This window comes from Miscanthus floridulus, chromosome 17 (assembly GCF_019320115.1).
Source record: "Miscanthus floridulus cultivar M001 chromosome 17, ASM1932011v1, whole genome shotgun sequence".
In the NCBI taxonomy this organism is placed as follows: Eukaryota; Viridiplantae; Streptophyta; class Magnoliopsida; order Poales; family Poaceae; genus Miscanthus; species Miscanthus floridulus.
In genome coordinates this window covers 87,765,644-87,789,686 of record NC_089596.1, presented here as the reverse complement: position 1 = coordinate 87,789,686, position 24,043 = coordinate 87,765,644, and the positions used below count along the sequence as shown (strand labels likewise).

Sequence of the window (24,043 nt, the reverse complement as noted above, 5' to 3'; positions counted from 1 at the left end):
ACTTATAGTTTATATATCCTATCGATTTTAGTCTAGAAAAAAAAAGGACAATCAATAAGAAATCAAACATACTGCATACATGTATGGCTGTAAGCCTGTACGTAGAGCAGCAAAGGGCAGATGCAGAGGAGTAGAAGACTGCTATGTGGGAGACGGAGCTGACGCTAGCTGCTGGTTGACGGCCGGCCGTCCAGGCCTCGCCGGTCACTGGCTGAGGCACAGACTCGGCGACTCGACGCTCGCGGACGCAGCCGGATATGACGGTCTCGCAGAGAATTGGGGCTTACGGGTTCCGAGCGTTGGGTTCTGCTGCCTACTGATTTGCTGTGCTGGACAATTGGGGCTGGATATTATATGGACTTCTTTAGAAATTCACAGAGGCAAGGGGGGGCCAGAGCCCACTATGGCCCCAACGTGGCTCCGCCACTGCATGACATCAACACAATATTTGATCACTAAAATAATGGACAATGAGGTGATGCTGACCTTTTATTAATCGGCCATCAGGAGTTTGCTAGTGATGTAAGCAACAACGTTGGTGCTGGTCCTGAGCAACAACGACTGGCAAGATTACAGCACAGATATAGCTCGGTTCGCAGGTGAGTGAGTCAAGACTTGTGGACTGGATCTTCCAGCGGCGCTGGAGATGAGCTTCACGTGGACAGAGAACACTCCAACGGTAGATCGTCGGCGGCATGGAGCTAGGACGCGATAGCTGAGGGACACAGGTGAAATGTCCTAATATGGCTAGAGGGGGTGAATAGCATATTTAAAAACTATAAATTAACTAGAGCAATTTGATTAGTATGACAAATAGCGAAATACAAACTTGCTCTAGCTCTACAAGGGTTGCAAGCCACCTATCCAACAATTCTAGTTGCAATAATTACTAGGCACACAACTTGCAATGTTACTACTCACTAAGAGCTCTCAATCTTGCTACTCTAAAGAGCTCCACTAGATGAACTTAAAATAACAAAGCAAGCTCTCAATTCTAATTACAGTAAAGAGCTTGTCACAACTAGTTTGCAAGAATATAAATGAGTGAGTAGGGTGATTATATCGTCGTGTAGAGGAGTAAACCAATCACAAGATGAATATTAAATCAATCATCGGGAGAATACCAAAGGGCAAGAGACAACCAATTTTTCCTCCCGAGGTTCATGTGCTTGCCGGCACGCTAGTCCCCGTTGTGTCGACCAACACTTGGTGGTTCGACGGCTAAGAGGTGTTGCACGAACCTCGTCCACATAATTGAACACCACAAGAACCTACCCACAAGTGAGGTAACTCAATGACACGAGCAATCCACTAGAGTTACCTTTCGGCTCTTCGTCGGGGAAGGCACAAGACCCCTCACAATCACCACGATCGGAGCCGGAGACAATCACCAACCTCCGCTCAACGATCCTCGCTACTCCAAGCCGTCTAGGTGGCGGCAACCACCAAGAGTAACAAGTGAATCCTGCAGCGAAACACGAATGTCAAGTGCCACTAGATGCAATCACTCAAGCAATGCACTTGGATTCTCTCCTAATCTCACAATGATGATGAAACAATGGTGGAGATGAATGTGAGGGCTTTGGCTAAGCTCACAAGGTTGCTATGTCAATGCAAATGGCCAAGAGAGTGAGCTTGAGCCGGCCATGGGGCTTAAATAAAAGCTTCCACGAAATAGAGCCGTTGTACCCCTTTACTGGACACAACTCGGGGTGACCGGACGCTCCGGTCAGTTCGACCGGACGCAGAACCCCAGCGTCCGGTCGCCCGATGCTTGCCACGTGTCATCGGCTTCAAACGCCGATCGCCTGATCTCAACGATCAAGTGATGACCGGACACACTGCTGCAAAGTGACCGGACGCTGGACCCCCAGCGTCCGGTCGTTTTCAGTAAGCATCCATTCACGGAAATCCACGACCAGACACGTCCGGTCATGCTTGACCGGACTCACCTGACGTCCGATCACTCAACGTTTCCTCTGTGCGCCTCATGTCAGCATACATCAGTACTGACCGGACGCACCTAGCCAGCGTCCGGTCACTCTTCATGCCAGCGTCCGGTCACAAGATCAAGATCGGACTCTGAACCCAGCGTCCGGTCACTGCGCCACCAGCGTCCGGTCACTTTGTGAACCCCTGTCTTTTCTGTATAGGGCGCCGGTGGCACCGTCGGACTGTCCGCACTCTATGGGCGGACACTCCACCGGTGAAGTATCTAACCCTTGCTCAAATATACCGACCACCAAGTGTATCACCTTGTGCACATATGTTAGCATATTTTCACAAATACTTTTAAGGGTGTTAGCACTCCACTAGATCCTAAATGCATATGCAATGAGTTAGAGCATCTAGTGGCGCTTTGATAACCGCATTTCAATACGAGTTTCACCTCTCTTAATAGTACGTCTATCTAACCTAAATGTGATCACACTCGCTAAGTGTCTTGATCACCGAAATAAAATGGCTCCTACTATTTATACCTTTACCTTGAGCCTTTTGTTTTTCTCTTTCTTCTTTTCAAGTTCAAGCATTTGATCATCACCATGCCATCACCATTGTCATGATCTTCGCTATTGCTTCATCACTTGGAGTAGTGCTACCTATCTCATAATCACTTTGATAAACTAGGTTAGCGCTTAGGGTTTTATCAATTAACCAAAACCAAACTAGAGCTTTCAACAGGGGACGTCGCTGCATAAGAGTTGGTCGGAAAACCGAAGAAAGCCTCGTCGTCCATGGAGTTCCTCCCGAGAAAATTGACTAGAAAAAAAAGAAAAACAAAGAGGAAACGGTCATATGACTACGGATTGCTACAAACAAGGATACTAAGATGTAGAGAACGAGGAGATGTACCTTGTGATTGTTGATCAGCAAATAGCAGATTGCAGGGGACAAAGACTCGATCGGATGCAGCCACGTTGGAGATCGGCAGGAACATGGCAGGCGGCCTTACTTGTTGTCGAGGAGAGGATGACTGGGCTGGGCAGCGCGGTGGCGACGACGGCGATGGCAAGAAAAAGAGGAGAAAAATCTAATTTACTATATGAGGGATTTCCCAAACTAGGGGCTCCCCTTATGGTAGTTTTGGTGTGCTTTGCCTAAGGGGTTGGTAGATATATATAGGAAGAAAAACTCCCCACATCCACGTCAACTAGCGATATGGTACTAATTGACGTTGCACCACCCGCCTGTACTAATGGGCCTAAATAAACATTAAAGCCCATTAGTAAATAAATGCATGGACCTTTGAGATTTACTAGGATTATTGCACATGGACTTTGAGCGTTGGAAAAAAATAAGAGATTTATTATTTTTGGAATTAATTAATTTCGTAAATAAAATAATTGTAGAAAAATCCAGAATTGATATTTAAGCCACAAAAAATACTCCGAGACCTCCGAAAATTAGGAAAAAAATCCCGGAGACACTTTGGAACATGATGAACCCAAATAAAGTATTTGGAGCTCATAAAAATATTGTTGGAAACTTGGAACATAAAGATTAAAGTGAAGGAGGTAGTAATTAAATTCCAGAAAGAAGCTGAAAAATTCCTAGAGATAGATATTCGTCTCCTAAACGTATAAAACACACACACAATTTGCACATAGAAACACAAGGTGCGACCGGCATGAATGCAACAAACACGTTTCTATCTTATGATAAATTTTAAATTAATGAAATTTTTTATTTTCCTATGTTTTCATGAGCATATAAATTTCAAATTAATTCATTTTAGCTCTAATTCAAATTTTAGGGTGTTACAATTAGTTCTTGTTGCCTGAGGTATTTGCGAGAAGGAAAGGGAGGACCATGCATGCTTCGTGCAAATCTGAATGTTTGTGTTTGTGTGGCCTGAAATTGTTGTAGTCATGCATTTGATGGGTGCCGATATCCGTTCGTTCTGTGATGTGGAGACACCAAGAAAAAAAAAGGAAAATGATGACATCAGCAAATCAGTTAGCAACTCAAATGTATCTCTTGGATAAAGCTGAGGCGTAGTTAACCAGGACAGGTAAAGAAAATGATGGATGCCCGTGATGTCGATGTTCACCATACAAGCTTTATAACGTCGTGCGATCACGAGCTGCCTGGATTTGTCAAAAAGCTCGACAGCGACAGTGTGACAGAGAAGTGTGTAATCCCACCTGATCTTCTGAAACCGAGAGAAATTTAAGAGCTCCTTGTCTATACCTGTGGATCTAGATGTCAGTACCTGCTTGTTCTAAGCTGTGGATTAGGTGTTCGATTAACGTAGCAGTTTTTTCTTTTTTCGGAAAAAAATCTTGTACTTGCATATATGTTTTTTAAAAAAGAAAAGGAGCTTTAGGGTTTCTTGTTGGACTGACCTGGGCCTGGTAATGATAATAACAAAATCTTTGGGTTTAGGCCTTTCCGAGCCATTTGAAGCCTGTGTCGGCCCGGCCCGATGCCGATAACTTCGTATCGTAGCTGAATGGGAGGAAAAAGTCTACATTATCTCCCTTAACTTTTACGAAAGTCTGTTTTTTCTCCGTGAACTCTAAAACTGGGTAAACCACCTCCCTGAACTTTTAAAACCGTTCGTTTTATCTCCCTGGCCGGTTATAAACGGTTTTCAAATGCGGTTTTGTCTTTTTCTTATTTATTTATTTCGGCTGAATCTTTGAAAAATCATAGTAAATCACAGAAAATTATAAAATGAAAAATCCAATTTTATTGGACTCCACATGAGTAGATCTACGCAGTGAAGATATAATATAGTATGCTTTAGTAATTTTTTTTTGTTGTAGCTTTAGATCCATGCTTTTCCGTAATTAATTCATAGCTGCAGTTTCTATGGTCTAATTGTGGTGAAATTTTTATGGCGGGCTAATTATTGTATACTTAAACCATAGTAAAAATTTCATACTCATTGGATCATGTATAACTTAGTTATAGATTTATTTAGGTGAGTTAGTTAAAATATTTTTTAACAAACTCACCTAAATAAATCTATAGCTAAGTTATAATTTTTTTTCCACGCGGGCAAACCCATTTCCATTAGAGATAACGGAAATACACAGCATTCCGAAGATTACAGACAGTCAGACAGAAGACTGAAAAGAATTTCCAGGAGTAGCAGACTACCACCAGAACGGCTAAGCACGGCTCAAAAGAAACAGCCACCTAACAACCACCAGGAACCATTCGACCAGAAACCACAGTGAAAATAACAAGTTTTTCTACTGAACCAAAACAAGACTAAACTGCTAACTAACAGTGTCTATTCATCCAAAAAGGCCACACCACAGCCAGGAACCATCTCGGGTTCTGTCTTCTGAACAAGCACTCTCCACGCTCTTGGTGCCCGCACAGCGCATGGGAGTTAAGCAGAATCATCAGCTTGATCAGATCGTTCACCATCTTCAAGGAGCAACTGATTCACCTGTATTGTGGTTTGAGCCGCAAGAATTTCCTTGGCGACTCTGAGCATAGTGTTTGCGCCCTCCACCAGCTGATCTGTCCAATTCTGCAAATAAACCTGACCAATAAACCATGAGCGCATAAGCATGACATATTATTTCCAATAGGGTTTTTAACACTTTCCCCTTCAAATGCAACTTTGTTTCTGCATTTCCAAATAGCCCAGCAAATAGCTGCCACCCCCCAAGGATGAAATTTCTTGCCAAACAGGAACCACTTCTCACACCATAACCAACACTGCTCGAGATTCATAGGAACATTAGAAGCGCCAAAGCATTTGGCAACTACAACCCATATAATCTTAGCAACAGGACATTGAAAAAAAAGATGAGAAACAATCTCAATTGATGAATTGAATCACAGAACACACAACTGGGGCCCAGTTTAGATCCGAAATATTTTGCAAAATGCAACTGTAGCGCTTTTCGTTGTTATTTGGCAATTAGTGTCCAATCATAGTCTAATTAGGCTTAAAAGATTCGTCTCGTGGATTTCGTCTAAACTGTGTAATTAGTTTTATTTTTTATTTATATTTAATGCTTCATGCATGTATCCAAAGATTCGATGTGACGGGGTATCTTGAAAAATTTGACAAAATGAAGTGGAACTAAACAGGCCCTGGGATCACCTCGCCACTTCCTCTTTCTTAGATTTTCTCTAGTCAAAATAGCATCGTTTGCTAAAAGCCATAAAAAGATTTTAATCTTCTCTGGGATTTTCCCTTTCCAAATTCGTTTGTGATACAAACCAGTGGTAGAGCTGGTCAAAGCATCATACACTGATTTAACAGTGAATCTTCCTTTCTTACCTATTCTCCATAGAACCGTATCATTTCTATCAGATAACATGAAGCTCGAAGTGTCATGCAGAATATTGTTCCAGCTAGTTCTCAGTTCCTCAAACAGCCATCGCCTAAAAGTAACTGACATCCCACCAAAAAACTGCGCAACAGTGATGTTTTTGTTTTCACACAGTTCAAACAACACCAGAGCAGATACATGTAGAGGCTCCTTATATATCCAGGGATCAAGCCAAAACCTAGTTAAATTCCCATTCCCAATGGATATACCTGTTAGTTGATCTCCTCCATGGGTCCTTGCTTCTGCTCCCTGATCGGGGGAGCCCAACCCTAATCCGGTTGGTGGGCCCCTGTCACACAGCACACATAAAAGGAAGGTGGGGATGAGGGGCTCGGATAACAAGGTTGAACGGAGCCGCCACCCACCTACAGAGAATACCCTAAACCGATCCTAAAGAGTGCTGTCAGTGACGGGATGTGCTCCACCACCGCCGTCGCACCTCTACAGGGCCACCACCGGACCAAGGCAGTACCACTACGGTCACCACAGCGTCACTGGATCTTCACCGGGCCGCTGGTGATCGTCTCCACGGCGCTGGACGCCTACTGCGTCGACGGCATCGGCGTCTACGCTTGCCGATGCGCTGAACAGAGAAGGTGAGGAGTCTTCCCACCTCTACGGGTTACACAGAGGTACGAATCTACGTTCCTAACAATGGTATCAGAGCCTGATTGCCTCTGTATCCCTAACCCTAACCGGGTAAAAGAAGAAAGAAAAACCACCGCCACCGCGCGGGGGGAAAAGATGATAGCACCGCTGTTCTACACCGGCGCACGGCAAGAACATAAGAGATCCGTGTTCGGATCAGAGAAGAAGAAGAAAAGAACAAGATCCATTCGGATCAGAGAAGAAGAAGAAAAGAACAAGATCCATTCGGATCAGAGAAGGGCTTCACTAACCCTAACCCGCGTAGAAAGCTCGGGGAAGAAGAAGAGAAAAGAAATGAACACTTCCTTTCGGATCTAAAAACAGAAGGGGTTCACGGACCCTAAACCCGTAAAAGCCTTCAACGGGGAAGAGAAACAGTACCTAGAAAGTATCCCCATCTCGATCTTGAATCCAAAAGAGAAGAAATCAAAGAAAAGAAAGGAAGGAAAGAAAAGAACAGGGGTCGGCACACGAACCCTAACCCTAATCCCCACCTTCGGTTCGGAAAACAGAGATCAATCCAAATTGGAGAAAGGAAAAGGGGAAGAAGGGGAAGGAATCAGTATCGAGGAAGAACCCTAGCATCTCGATCTCGAATCAAACAAAAAGAAAACACGGATCGGGTTCAACCGAACCCTAACCCTAGATCTCCTTTTTGGGTGAACAAGCGAAAAGAAAAGAAAGAAGATATAAATCAAATCCGAAAGGGAAAAAGAAAGGGAAAAGAACGGAAAAACCTCGCCGGGCGTCGGGAAAACCCTTCGCCGGCGCGGGAGAAGAAGGGCGCCGCGGCCAGGCCGCTCGACGGCGGCGCGCTCACTTGTTGGGGAGCACGCGCGCCGGCGAGGGGGCCGGCGACGGCGCCATGGCCGCCTCGCTCCACCGCCTGCTCGCTCGCTGCTTCGCTCGGGAGCCGAGTCGCTGCGCTGAGGTAGAGAGAGGAGAGAGCGGCGAGCGAAGAGAGAGAAGGGCAGGGGGCGAATGGCGCTAGGGTTACGGGGAGCCGAGCGACGCTGGGTTTTTTGACCGGCCGAAACGCCCGCTCGGCCGTCCGATTGGAATCAATGGCACCGGTTGATCGGGCCGGCTTTCAGCCCAGGCGGGCGCGAGTGACAGGCTGCTTTGCCGGCCCAGGCCCAGGTTGCAGCCTGGGTCAGCGCGGCGCACGCGCGCGAGAGTGAGAAAGAATGATGGGCCGAGCCACTGTGGCAGTTCCAGCCCAATCAAAGAATAGTGAGAAATCGTTTTTTCATTTTCCAGTAAATAAGTTTTTATTTCCTGGAAAATGAATGAATGGCTCAAAAGAAAAAAAAAATAGAAAAGTAATTTTTCCCCGTGGGTAAAATTCAAGAAATTGAGTAAGTACATTCTCCAGTGATTTTGAACAGACGCGATATTTAACTGGAGAAAAGGAAAGTTTTTCCAGTAAATGTTTATTTCCTAGAAATTGATTAATGGATTAAAGGAAATAGAAAAAGCAATTTTCCCCGTGGGTAAAATTCAAGGAAAAGAGAGTTTTTCCACAGCCAAAGAAATGTTTATTCTCCAGTTAATTTGTACCAACGTGATATTTAATTGGAGAAAAAGAAAGTTTTTCCGCTGCTAAAGAAATTGTTGATTCTCCTGTTATTTTGAACCAATGTGGTATTTAATTGGAGAAAAAGAGTTTTGATATGATTATGATGTTGTTATTTTCTGACCAACGTTGTTAATAACAATATCATAATTTTAATGATTTATGCATTGATTCTACTTCTGCCCACCGGTGATGTAGAATTAGTGTATAAGAAAAGTTGATAATATTAATGATTTATGCATTATTTCTACTTCTGCCCAACGGTGATGTAGAATTAGTGTACAAGAAAAGTTGATAAAGTTAAAGATTTATGCATTAATTCTATTTCTGCCCAACGGTGATGTAGAATTAGTGTATAAGAATAGTTGTGTGTTTTGATTTTGACCAACGTTGAAATCAAGGCATGCAAATGGTGTTAATTTTATGTTAAGAAAAGTTTTGACCTGGTTTTCATCTTGTCTAAGGTGGACTGGGTAGTCACCTCACCGTGTTTCACTAAGATTGTGGCGCCAGTGAGGGAGACAAAAGAGAATGATGCCACTTGGGCAACTAAAGAAAGGGATTTTGAATCCCAAAAGATGTCCTATGACTGTTGAACATAGGAAGTGTGTCACTACCAACAAGAAATATTTGGCTGTGATAAAGAACATGATTGAACCTGCAATTGTGGGCTCAATCCCAGAGTGTGACACGGTCACCGAGTACCTTGATAGAATACAGAGTCAGTTCACTGGCTCTTCAAAGACATATGCTACCTAGCTGATAAAGTAGCTGGTGACAGAGTGTTACTCTGATAATGGTGGCATAAGAGAGCTCACGATGCGTTGTCGAAATTATGGCACTGTCGTTCAGGCCATATTTCGAGGGGGAGAATAGAAAGACTAGTTAAGAATGATATTCTCAAGAATGATATTCTTCCTCCATTAGAGCTCTTAGATTAAGTTCAATGCAGGGAATGCATAAAAGAAAAGTATGTAAAGAAGATTAAGGAAGATGACAAACGAAGCGCAGGAATTTTATAGATTATTCACACAGACATCTATGGTCAGCTTTCCTGTAAAGAGTGTGGATGGTTATGATTTGTTCATAACATTCACATATGAGTACTCCCATTATGGCTATATTTATCCAATCAAAGAAAGAAAAGATGTACTGGATAAATTCAAGATATTAAAGATTAAGATAGTCAGGTCTGACCGTGGGGGAGTACTGCGGTCGGCATATCCTAAAAGAATGGCATAGTAGCCCAGTACTCTATACCGGGTGAACCTCAGCAGAATAGAGTAGCTAAAAGAATCAATCGTACCCTGATGGATATGGTGGGCAGTATGATAAGTTACTCCACCTTACAGTTGAGCCTGTGGATGGAGGCATTAAAAACCTCATTCATATTCTCAAAAGAGTACCAAGTAAATCGGTGCCTAAAACACCGTATGAGTTGTGGATAGAAAGTGTACCCTCACTAAACCACTTGCGTGTGTGTGGGGGAGCCCTGCTGAGGCTAAAGTATTTAACCTAGATATTAGGAAGTTAGATCCCAAAATAGTAAGGTGCTATTTCATTGGCAACACAGAAAAGTCAAAAGGTTTTCATTTTCCACTATCCAGAGAGACATACAAAGTTTGTGGAAACGAGACACGCTGTTTTCCTAGAGGATGAAAAGATGAGGGGGAGCATGGTAGCTCGAGAAATTGTCCTCGAAGTGAAGCGGGTGTATGCGTCCACTCCAATGATTCATGAGCCATTTTCTCACTACCTGCTATAGCTGCACCGATAGTGCTAGATACTGTGGTGCCAGCACCTATTGTTATCCCACCTGTGGCAACAATGAATGACGATGAGGAACCTGTTCCTCAGGATCCTATAGAACCTATTGCCACACATGAGGGGGAGCAACAATAGTCTCAAACAAAAGTTGTGCCAAATGTGGAGGCCCCTAGAAGGTCTCAAAGAGTTAGAAAAGCAGCTCTTTCTGCTGATTATGAAGTGTATAACACTAAGGAATTTCAAATGGAGGATGATCCCACCTCATTTGAAGAAGCCATGAGAAGTGATCATTCATCAAAGTGGCTTAAGGCCATGGAAGATGAAATGAAATCGATGAATGTCAATAAAGTTTGGGATTTGGAAATAATTCCTAAAGGAGTCAAAACAGTAGGCTATAAATGGGTCTACAAGACTAAACATGACTCTCAAGGGAATATAGAGACATATAAAGTGTGACTTGTGGCAAAAGGCTTTATGCAAAGAGAAGGGATTGATTACAATGAGACCTTTTCTCTAGTCTCATGTAAAGTTTTCTTCAGAATCATAATGGCATTAGTGGCACATTACGATTGAGAATTACATCAGATGGATGTAAAGATGGCATTTCTCAACGGAGACTTGGAGGAAAATGTTTACATGGCACAACCGAAAGGTTTTGTCATGGAAGGAAAAGAACGAATGGGATGCCACCTAAAGAAATCCATTTATGGATTAAAGCAAGCTTCAAGACAGTGGTACTTGAAGTTTGATCAGTCAATAAAGAATTTTGGGTTTTAAAAGAGAATGTAGAGGACAATTGTGTCTATGCAAAGTTTAAGAAAGGGAAGTTTATCTTCCTTGTCCTGTATGTGGATGCTATCTTACTTGCTAGTAGTGATGTTAGTCTACTACAGGATTCAAAGAAGTTTTGTCCTCAAAACTTGATATGAAAGATCTTGACGAAGCCTTGTTCGTTCTAGGGATCGAGATTCACTGAGATAAAAGAAAAAGGGTATAATGACTGTCACAAAAGGCATACATGGAAAAGATCTTAAAGAAATTTAGTATGCACAAATGTAGTCCCTCACCTGCTCCTATAGTCAAGGGCGACAGATATGAGGATTTTAAATGCCCCAGGAACCAATATGAGCTCAATCGATAAAGTGAAAGTGGTTCCATATGCTTCAGCTGTCGGAAGCTTGCAACATGCTCAAGTATGTACGTGCCCTGACTTAGCATTTGTTACCGGGTTTTTTACTTGACAGATTCTAGAGCTATTCTGGAATAGAATACTGAAATTGATAAAGAAAGTCTTGCGTTATTTGTAAGGAACGAAAGGCCTCATGATGACATATAGAAGATCTGATTCACTCCACATGGTGGGATATTCAGATTCTGATTATGCGAGAGTGAATGCATATCCAGACGTGGATTTTCTATCATCTCGCAAAGGAGAGCTATTTCATGGAAAAGCTCAAAGCAAACTGTCACTACATCGTCCACAATGTATGATAGTTTGTAGCATGTTATGAGGCAACGGGCAGGTGAACTGACTAAAGAAGTTCATACCCGGTTTGAAGGTGGTTGACGACATCTATAGACCACTTAAAGTTATACTGCGATTATAATCTGGCAGTACAGTATGCTCACAACATAAGTTAAGTGGTGCTGCCAAACACATTGACATAGAGTATTATGTTGTGAAAGATAAAGTCTAGGATCAAGTCATGAGTCTTGAGCATATAAGTACAGAAAAGATGCTCGCGGATCCGCTTACAAAAGGCTTACCACCCAACATGTTCAGAGGACATGGTGTTCAGAGAACATATAGCTAGCATGGGTTTAAGAGAAAGCCTATAAAATTCCTAGACAAAAGAAGGCCCAAAGATAAGTATCTATTTCAGAACAGAGTAGTGAGTTGTAGCTGTTAAGTCTATCGGCAATGGACCGTGATGATGAGACATGCTCTATGAGCTAATCTGTAATGGAATGAACAAAAGTAAATGATATGAAAGTGAAATATGGAATGAGATCAAGGGGGAGAATGTTAGTTGATCTCCTCCAATAGGCCCAACGGCCTAATGGGCCCTTGCCTCTGCTCCCTGATTGGGGGAGCCCAACCCTAATCCGGTTGGTGGGCCCCTGTCACACAGCACACATAAAAGGAAGGTGGGGATGAGGGCTCGGATAACGAGGTTGAATGGAGCCGCCACCCACCTACAGAGAATACCCTAAACCGATCCTAAAGAGTGATGCCAGTGACGGGATGTGCTCCACCACCACCGTCGCACCTCTACAGGGCCACCACCGGACCAAGGCAGTACCACTATGGTCACCACAACATCACTGGATCTTCACCAGGCCGCTGGTGATCGTCTCCATGGCGCTGGACGCCTACTGCACCGATAGCATCGGCGTCTACGCTTGCCGATGCGCTAAACAGAGAAGGTGAGGAGCCTTCCCACCTCTACGGGTTACACAGAGGTACGAATCTATGTTCCTAACATTACCTCTACCCTGTAAATAGATGTCCTTTACTTTGAGTAAATCAGACCAAATCGGAGAATCATTCAATCTATGGCAAACCTCATGAATCGATTTAGTTCTCAAGTATTTATACTTTATAATATCTTGCCACAAGCCTTCTTCTTTTTCTAACCTCCACCACCATTTGCACATTAAACTGATATTTAGTTTCCTTAAATCTTTGATCCCTAAACCACCTTTCTTTTTACTTTTACAAATTGTTTCCCACTTAATCAAATAATATTTCTTCTTTGTCCCACCTCCTTGCCAGAAAAAGTTCTTCTAGTCTTATCCAAGCTATTGATAGTTGACTTAGGAAGCAGATAAACCGACATATGATAAACTGGGGAGTTATTCAAACTAGCACTTATGAGGGTTGACCTCCCAGCTATAGACAGGGTTCCACCCTTCTAGACTTCCAATCTTTTATTACCTTTCTCCACTAATGGCAACCAGTCACTAACTTTCAATTTGCTTGGACTATCCGGCACCCCCAAATACTTGATTGGAAAAAGACCAACTTGGCAGTTAAAAATTTCAGCATATTGATTACCCCAGTTTTCCTCATCATTAATCATAAGAATTTCGCTTTTGTTAAAATTAATTTTCAACCCAGCAAACATTTTGAAAAAGGTACAGTAAGAGTTTCATATGAGTAGCACCCTCCAAATCATGTTTAAGAAAGAGGATAGTATCATCCGCGTATTGCAAAATCGCCACACCATTATGTATGATATGACTTATCAATCCAGTAATTAAATTGCTTTCCTGAGCTTTGTGCACCATTCTAGTCAAACAGCCAGCCACGAAATTGAATAGAATTGGTGACAATGGATCACCTTGCCTAACCCCTTTGAAGCTTTTGATATAAGAACCAATCTTGTTATTCATCTTTACACTAATAGTACCGCCAGATACAACTTGTTTGATCCAATAACACCATTTACTATGAAAACCCCTTCTTTCCATAAATTCAAAAAGCAATTTCCAGTTCACTTTGTCGTACGGTTTCTCAAAATCTAGCTTCAGAATTATTCCAATTTCTTTCCTTCTTTTCGTTTCATGTATGATTTCATGTAAACACATAATTCCTGACATTATATTTCTATTTTTCATGAAGGCAGTTTGAGTATTATGAATCAATTTATCAGCCAACGACTCTAGCCTAAGGGTCAATGTTTTTGTAATTAGTTTGTATAGACAATTCAATAAACAGATTGGTCTAAACTGTTGTATTCTCGAAGCTTCTTTAATCTTTGGTAACAAAGTGATGATCCCATAATTAATTCTGCTAGTGTCAACTCTCTGATTGTAAAAATCATCAAATAATTGTAAAATATCTACCTTCACAATGTTCCAACAGCTTTGATAAAACTCAATAGGGATTTTATCTAGTCCTGCAGCTTTGTTTTTTTTCATCTGATCAAGGGCGTCTTTGATTTCTTTTTCAGTAAAAGGTTTACACAAAGATTCATTGTCACTTGAAGAGACTCTAGGAATATTTTCCCAAATTTTAGGGTCCATTTGAACCTCATATTCAACTGGTGGACCAAAGAGATCAGTGTAATATTCAGATGCATGCTTTAAAAGGTTTTCATCCCGTTCAATTAATTGGCTGTCGCATTCCAGACTTATTATATTATTCTTCCTTTTTCTACCATTTGCACATTTGTGAAAATATGACATGTTGTTTTCACCTTTAAGAAGCCAAGTTTGATGTGATCTTTCACACCAATATATTTCTTCTTGTTCCAAACTTTTTAAATTTTCAATCAACAACCAAGTTTTTCTATCAATTTGGTCAGTAGATAAACCAACTTCCTCCTCAATAGACTCGAACATACCCAATTCACTCTGGTAATCTTTTCTTTTTTTCCTCATTTCTCCTTGCAAATTAAAACCCCAGCCTTTAAAGAACTGTTTAATTAACTTGAGCTTTTGCTAAATTCTATCAATTGTAGTCTTAGCTTTGCAAGGCTTATTCCAAATCTTATCAACAAGAGTAAAAAATCATATTTTTTAAGCCAATTAAGATCAAATTTGAATTGTACATGAGGCAGATTGTCACATTTTCCAGTAGAAATAATCAATGGATTATGATAAGAAACCTCCCAAGGTAACTTATTCACAATTGCTTGAGGAAAGATGTCCTCCCACTCCTGTGTCATCAAAATTCTATCTAGTTTTTTTAACATAGGGGATCCTGGTTGTTAGACCAAGTAAAAAGACCACCATTCATAACCAATTCTCTCAATTCATATGAATCAAAGAGTTAAATAAAGCAGTGTGCCTATGCACTCCATCCATTGTATTATTTTATTTTAGGTACATAATGATATTGAAATCACCTCCTATAAGCATGGGTTCAGTATTGCTTGCATAGAAATGGGATAATTCGGCTAAGAAGGACATGTTATTCTCATCATGAGCCGACCCATAAACTACCAACAAATTCCATTTTAACCTCAAAACTTTATCCCAAAGGTTCATTTGAATCATAAACTCGCCTTGTTTAAAAGAACCGACATCAAAACGTTCTATCAACACCCCTACTAAAATACCACTAGATTTCCCTTTGAAAGCATTCCACAACCAAAGGTAATCCTGATTCATATCAAATTTTCTTAATAATGAATCTTCACATTCCCCAATCATAGTGTCTTGTAAGCCCACAAAATGGAGTTTATATTCAAGAATAAGGTTTCTTAAGAAAGTAGAGACCCCCCTTTTCCTAAGGCCTCTACAGTTCCAGATTAGGCCTTGGACTACCATTTTTTTCTTTGTTTTTCCTTTTATTTAGATTCATAGGAATGCAGATATTCCTTGAATCTTGCAAGCCAAGATCTTCCTGGTCTTGCTTCCTCCTCCCTGGGGAGAATATGAATTTCTTCATGTTAGATGATTTTTTATGTGATTGTTGAATCAACATTTCATTCACATAAGACTCATCTTGACACGAACTATTTTGGCAAACTCGGATTTGACTACATTAGCAAAGGATTTGGAAGTAGCCCCTTTCCACAGATGGCCAACAAACCGAGCTAGATTGGGACAGTGGGAGGTGAGTGGTGATGGTGGTTGAGGAGATTGGGAACCCAGATTAGGGTTATGCGAACCCTCAATCTAAAATTGGGATGGATCCTAGATGAGACTCGATGCGGTCGACACCCCTGTATGGTGACCCGATCCAAAGTCATCCCTGACCTCCAGCTTACCCTCACTACTACTAGATTGACCTATCACCAATGCCTCTATCACCGCCGGTATCATTAGCCATTGTGTTGCGGGCCACGCGGCCTGCTAACTAATCAGTGCCTTGAGACACCTCGGGGTTATAAACCCGACAGTAGCCCCCGAACATTTTTGTGATCGCGAAGTGATCGTGAAAGCGCTGAAAGGTGTGCACATTGAGCGTGGGTTCGTAGTTGCGCTATTGGCGCGAGGTCACCGAATAGCAAGGGTGTTCTTTTTGGATTTTTTCGAGGAGTCATTTCCCCGACCTCTCTTTAGCTCGATCGTGAGGATTTTTTGCGATTGTGCGTTGGCTCATAGGTCTTGGACCTTCTGTCTCTTCCGTGTGACCAAGCCATGATCTTACTTTGGGTTCCACATTGTGCATCACCCCAGCCTCTTGCTTCGTCGATCTCTCCCAGAGAGGTCACGGACCCCTGATGGTTTATGAGTCTCTAGAGACGGCCTTAGGTCAGAGACCTTGGTCATAGGGCGGAGTTGGTCGGGGCTTGTCCCTGACCCTTTTTGGGGTCATGGGGACCTGACTCCATTTTTCCCTGGTGCCCTTGCCGACCCCGAGAGGTCATGTTGCCTTGTTACAGGTGGGTTCGGTTTCACCCCACGTGGGGAGAGTCATGTCCACCGTAACCACATGATCAAAGCGGTGCACATCGTCGGGGTCTATGGGTAATCCGAGTGGTACCCAATATCCTCCCCAATCAACATGGAGTTCGACTGTGCCTCACGCGAGACGTCCCATAAATCATCGGGAGTCAATCCTGGTGGTCCCTAGCTGCCTCCATAGTGACCAGAGGGCAAGATGCCTCCCCCTAGAGGGGTCAACCCAGGAGACTTTGAAGTGGACAACTCAGACATAGGGAGAGTTGGTCATGTGGCTCCGCACCACCGACTAGAGCCATGGGGGCCCATCTCCTCCCTACCCCTATCCCTTTTGTGGCCTTGATCCCTTCTAAGGACCGACCTGATAGAGAGTTTCCGAAGCATGACACAGAGTCATGGTTGTGGAGGCCTGCTCGGCGCGTGAAGCTGGTGAAAGGTCCTAATGGCTAGAGGGGGGTGAATAGCCTATTAAAAATTTCTACAACAATACTTAGCAAACCGGTTAGACAAATATGAGGCAAAGCGAGTGTTGCGCTAGCCTACTAAAAATGCAAGGCACCTGCCACAATTCTAGTTTCTATAGTCTCTATCCACATAATGGCTATGTCACTACACTAAGTTAGTGTGCTCTCAAAGGCTAACTAAAGAGCCACACTAACCAAACTAACAAGCTCTCACGACTAGCTACACTAAAGAGCTTGACAACTAGTTTGTGGGAATGTAAAGAGAGAGAGCAAGATGGTTATATCGCCGAGTTGAGGAATGAACCAATCAATCATAAGAATGAATACCAATAAAGACCAATCACCTCGAAATAAAATAATGACACAATGATTTTTATCGAGGTTCACTTGCTTGCCGGCAAGCTAGTCTTCATTGTGACGATTCACTCACTTGGAGGTTCATGCGCTAATTGGCATCACATGCCAAACCCTCAATAGGGTGCCACACAAACAACATAAGATTAGGATCACACAAGCCACGAGCAATCCACTAGAGTACCTTTTGGCTCTCCACCGGGGAAAGGTCAAGAACCCCTCACAATCACCACGATCGGAGCCAGAGACAATCACCAACCTCCACTCGATGATCCTCGCTGCTCCAAGCCATCTAGATGGCGGCAACCACCAAGAGTAACAAGCGAATCCTACAGCAAAACACAAACACCAAGTGCCTCTAGATGCAAATACTCAAGCAATGCACTTGGATTCACTAATGAATCAATGATGGAGATGAGTGGGAGGGCTTTGACTGATCTCACAAGGTTGCTATGTCAATGCAAATGGCCAAGAGAGTGAGCTTGCGCTGGCCATGGGGCTTAATTAGAGAGCCCCCATGAATAGAGACATTGGCTCCTCTGTCCAGTGAAACACGGGTGGACCGAACACGCCGGTCAGGTTGACCGGACGTAGGACCCCAATGTCCGGTCGCCCGATGCTCGCCACATGTCATTAGCCTCAAATGCTGAGCGCCCAATCTTAACGACTACTCTGCTTCGTGCCACGTGTTAAGTTGCGATCGGACGTACTACTTAAAGTGATCGAACGCTCCATCACTGGAGTCCTGTCATTTCCATTAAGGTTCTAGAGAGGCAAAATCATGACCGGATGTGTCTGGTCCACCATGACTAGACATGCTGGTGCGTCTGCTCCTCCTCTTCTCTGTGCGCTGCCACGTCAGCAGGACCATACGTTGAATAGTGTTTAGCCAGAGTATGGGCACCTGCATTCGGTCTTAGGCCGAGAGTAGCCCAATCACACCACTGATTTTATAAATGACCGAACGCTGCTCCCCTGAGTCCGGTCACCATGTGACCGGCGTCCGATCACTGTTTTTCAGGGACTATCACCTCCTTCACTTCACCAACTTCACTACCCTTGCTCAAATGTGCCAACCATCAAGTGTACCACCTTGTGCACATGTGTTAGCATATTTTCACAAATGTTTTCAAGGGTGTTAGCACTCCACTAGATCCTAAATGCATATGCAATAAGTTAGAGCATCTAGTGGCACTTTGATAACTGCATTTTGATATGAGTTTCACCCCTCTTAATAGTACGGCTATCGATCCTAAATGTGATCACACTCGCTAAGTGTCTCGATCACTAAACCAAAAAAACTCCTATCAATTTCACATCTGCCTTGAGCTTTTTGTTTTTCTCTTTCTTCTTTTCCAAGTCCAAGCACTTGATCATCACCATGACATCACCATCATCATGATCTTCACCGTTGCTTCACCACTTGGAATAATGCTACCTATCTCATGATCACTTAGATGAACTAGGTTAGCACTTAGGGTTTCATTAATTCACCAAAACCAAACATATTTTCCATGTGTAATTGATGACACCATCAATCTTCCCCTTTTTGGTAATTGATGATAACCCTTACACAAAGATATGAATTGAAATTTAATTGAATCCATGTTGCTTGCCCAAGCATATTACCATGTGTAAAAGGATATGGACAAGTTTCATGAACCCCATATGGTAGCGATTGCTCCCCCTACATATGTGCTAAGAGTTTGGATTGTAGCTTGCACATATGCTTAGATAGGAAATATAGGGGACAATGTCTACCAAATAATGCTAAGGTATAAAAGACAGACCTTTGAAGCGTGATACCAATCTGAGTGCACCAATATATCATCCTTAGCACCATTAGTAACTAGACATACACAAAAACTAGAATACCCCATGAGATCAATATTAGAAGCAAGGGTCTAGTTTCCATAAAATGAACATAAGTCTAGTTTTTTAACCTATGCATGCTAGTTTTTCATTTCATCATTCAACCCTATAACTAGCATACACCACACAAGCGTGGATATTGAAATTTAAAACTTGTGTCATACAAGCAAATATATGAAATGCACATTCAAATGCACCATACAAGTTCATGAGCTTGCTCCCCCTACTTGTGTGCTTAAAATTTTAATTGATCCCCTTCCTTTGTCATATCTCTCCCCCCATGTCAAATTCTCCCCCTATCACTTATGTCTTTGTTTCTCTCTCCCTTTGTTGTCTTTTCACTATCTTTGTACACTATTTCTCCCCCTTTGTCATCAATGACCACAAATGTTCAAAATGTAGATAGGTTGAGATTATCAATGTCAATCAATGGGGTGAGGACCATTTTTCCAAATTTGGTTCAATCTAGAACATTTGCTAAAGATATTTAACTTAGTTTGATCCAAGGACAAGCTTCTTCACACCTCCAAATAAGGGTTATCTTGTAGCATGTTGAGTTAAACACTTATAGCTCATTTTCTAGATCAAACACTAGGTTTATAAGCCCACAAACATGTCATATACTACCACTAGACCAAATTAAGCATAGAAGCAATAGTGGTACCATACAAACATCAAAATCATTTGATTTTCATGAATGAGCCTATTAAATATGATAGATGACTAGATGCACTAAACATGTCCTTAGCAAGGATGTATGCCATGCCAATTAACCTTTACCTTGGATTGCTCGAAGAAGAGGCATTTCATATAAGTGAGGGGTGCATCAACACATATTTGAGAAATCCAATATATTCAACTTATTCCTTAGCTTGCAAAACATTTTCTCATCCAATGGCTTGGTGAATATATTGGCAAGTTGATCTTCAGTGTCTACACTCTCAATACAAATGTCTCCTTTTTGTTGGTGATCTCTTATGAAATGGTGGTAGACATCAATGTGCTTTGTTCTTGCATATTGAACCGGATTGTTGGTTAACTTGATTGCACTCTCATTGTCACGTAGCAATGGCACTTTCTTGAACTTGATTCCAAAGTCACTCAAAGTGGCCTTCATCCAATGTATTGTGCACAACAACTACCGGCGGATATGTATTCAACTTCGGCGGTTGATAATGCAACACTATTTTACTTCTTTGATGACCATGAAATTAGTGATCTTCCCAACAATTGACATGTGCTCGAGGTGCTCTTCCTTTCAACCTTGCATCCCGCATAATCCGAGTTAGAGTAACCAACTAGCTAAAAAATTACTCCTTTGGGATATCACAAACTAACATTTTGTGTATGCTTCAAGTACCTCAATATTCTCTTTGTAGCCTTTAAATGACTTTCTCTTGGTGAGGCTTGAAATCTTGCACATATGCCTACACTAAACATGACATCCGACCTTGATACGGTCACATAAAGTAGGCTTCCAATCATAGACTGATATAATTTTTGATCCACCATATTGCCACTTGCATCACTATCCAAATTGCCATTTGTCCCCATTGGCGTGCTAATGGCTTTGCCATCACTCATGCCAAACTTCTTGAGTATGTCTTTGATGTACTTGCCTTGACTCACGAATGTACCATTCTTCAATTGCTTGATTTGAAGACCAAGGAAGTAACTTAACTCTCCAATCATGGACATTTCAAACTCATTATCCATCATCTTTCTAAATTCTTCACAAAAGTCTTGATTGGTTGATCCAAATATGATATTGTAGGACACGTGGACGCCTAAGAGGGGGGGGGTGAATTAGGCAACTTAAAATTCTAACTCAAAACTATGGCCTCTTTTTCTACCTCTAGCAAAACCTATGCAAAAGATAATCTATCTAGATGTGCAACTATGGTTTTGCTAGTGTGTTGCTATCTCTACCATAAATGATAATAAAATGATCAATATAAATGCGGAAGCTTAAAGAGCAAGGTAGAGATATGCAAACTCCCGTCGACGACTCCGGTATTTTTACCGAGGTATCGAGAAGCGCGCAAGCTTCCCCCTAGTCCTCGTTGGAGCCCCTCGCAAGGAATCCCTTGCAAGGGCCAAGCTCCCGGTCGGGTAACTCCGTGGATAGCCTCGGGCCTTCCCCACACGCAAGTGGGTCTCCGATGTGCCTTCCGGCAAGCCTCTCCTAGATGCTCCCCGCCGTCTTCACTATCAAGCTTTCGGCCGAAACGCCGCGGGCCTTGTTCCCTTCAGTACACGGTGTCGGCCGCACCACAAATGCGGTTGGTGCGATCTCGCAAGACTTCAAGCCCCTCCGATGTACAACTCTTGTGCTCGCAAGCACGGGGTGGCAAGAGGTATGCAAACCTCACTAAACACTAGGCATACACCTAGAGCAAGCGCATAAGCGGTGGTCTAATCAACCTAAGCACTTCACAAAGCACCTACGCTAATCACCTGATGGAACACTAAGCACTATGCAAGTGGAGATCACTAAAATGGTGTATCAACACCCTTGGTATGTTTCCTCAGCTCCACACACTCCAAATGGCCGGTTGGGGGTTGTATTTATAAGCCCCACTGAGAAAGTAGCCGTTGGGGTCGAACTCCCGCAAATCTGCTACTGACCGGACGCTAAATCGTCCTGACCGGACGCGTCCGGTCGTCCCGACCGTTGCAGCCATGAACCACCGATCGGACGCTGCCAGCGTCCGGTCGCCTGCCACCGGACGCGTCCGGTCGCAGTTTCGCGCGCCTGGAACCTCTCTGTACTTGATCGGACGCTGCGTTTCTGCGTCCGGTCGGTTGCCACCAGCGTCCGGTCCTCACGTCCGGTCGCCTGTCTGCCGAGCCACCGGTCCAGCGTTCGGTCGCGCTTTCAGCGTCCGGTCCAGCGTCCGGTCGCCTCTGCGAGCTCGTTTTTTCGCGATCTTGCGTACGGCTTGGTTCCTATCTTCATGCTTGGACTTTGCTTGATATCTTAGGTCTTTTCTTGTGCTTCTAATGTCTTGCTTGAGGTGTTGATCATCGGATCATCACGTCGCCTTCGTCCAAGTCACGTCTTGCACCTTATTGGACTACAAAACAAACACTTATAAATTCATTAGTCCAATTTGGTTGTGTTGGTCATCAAACACCAAAATCCAAAGTAAATGGGCCAAGGGTCCATTTTCCTTACAATCTCCCCCTTTTTGGTGATTGATGCCAACACGACCAAAGCAAGCAAATAACAAAATTTTTAATTTAAAAACTATCTACTTGCTAGGATGCAATGCAAGGGGCAAGGTTTTATGTTGCTAAGAGATACTACATGAAAGACTATGATACCAATTGAAGACCTAGCTTGCCCTTGCAAATGTCCCCATGTGGCATTATGGATTAAAGTTTTGCTTCTTATTAATTCTCCCCATTACTTAAACTAATCCATAATCCACTATCCTCCCTTTCTTGGACCATTTCCATTTGTAAACATTAACTTAATGCATGCCTTTGGTCCTCCAAATTCTCCCCCTTTGGCATCAAACACCGAAAAGGAAGACATTAGTAGCACAAGAGAGGGTCAAACTTTGTGATCCTTTGTATGTAGAATTGGATAGATCACAAAATTTGACTCTCACATTATATAGACTAAGCTCCCCCTACATAAATGCATACATATGATAGAAAGCAAAGCATATGCATAATTGTCAAATTATTGCACAAAGGAGTTTAATCTATATAATGCATGGAGAAAGCATATATATATCAAAATAAAGTTAACATGATGATACTAAATGAAGAATGATGCTTAACTTTGGGGACTCTAATTTCCTTACAATGAGACTACTACACATGTGATAGGTTTGAGAAGTTGATACCATTTAAAAAGTGTTAGTCTCAAAGCATCCAAGTTGTAGAAATACTCCCCCTAAATATGTGCACACAAATATAGAATACATTGTAGAAATCATGCACATTGATTTTAGAATTAAAAAAAATACCACTTGAAAGATGACATCTCATGAATGTGAGAATCATTTTCAAAAGATATTCAGGAGAGATTATCTACAATTTGGCCTTTGGCACATATTTAATAAACAATTGTAAGATAAGCTATGTGCCTTGCTTCTAGACAATTTTAAACCATGTAGGTTTGCTCCAAGAGTTAAAAATGAAACCGAGCAATCCTACCATAAGATATACCTATTGTATGCATGGCAAATGATTTAAACATGTAAATGCAAACATAGGCATGAAGAGTAACTAGATGCTTAAAGATACTAATTGTAGGAAAATCTAATTGCAAGATGTACCAATTAAAAGTAATAACATCTAGTTACCTAACATGGGAAGGGGAATTTGGGTCCATAGTATTCACTAACCCACTTGGCAATGATTTTGTCCATCATGATGCACCCCATGAAATGCACTCATACTTTGCCAAGTCTCCAAATTCCCCATTTGCTGACGGACTTCTTACTTCCCTTTCGGGATCCAAACCTTCTTGGTGCTCTTCATGTTGGAAATGATTTCCTTTGGCACCCAAAAGCGTTTGATCCCATTGTTGGCTTGCTTGTTCACCTTGATGGCCACCACCTTGTCATTTTTCTTCTTCTTCAAGAGATAGGGTGTGGAGGCCTTCTTGTCCACCTTGTTGGTGTAGGTGTTGGAGAGCTTGCTTGTTTGCCTTTTTCTCCTTCTTCTTTGCTCCTCCCCCATTCTTC

General features: G+C 42.5%; 1 pseudogene; it reads left to right on the top strand.

Moving 5' to 3' along the window:
• The first annotated feature begins 6,716 nt into the window (after nt 1-6,716).
• LOC136515924 (DNA topoisomerase 2-like) overlaps nt 6,717-24,043 on the top strand; it is a 34,478-nt pseudogene continuing 17,151 nt past the window's right edge.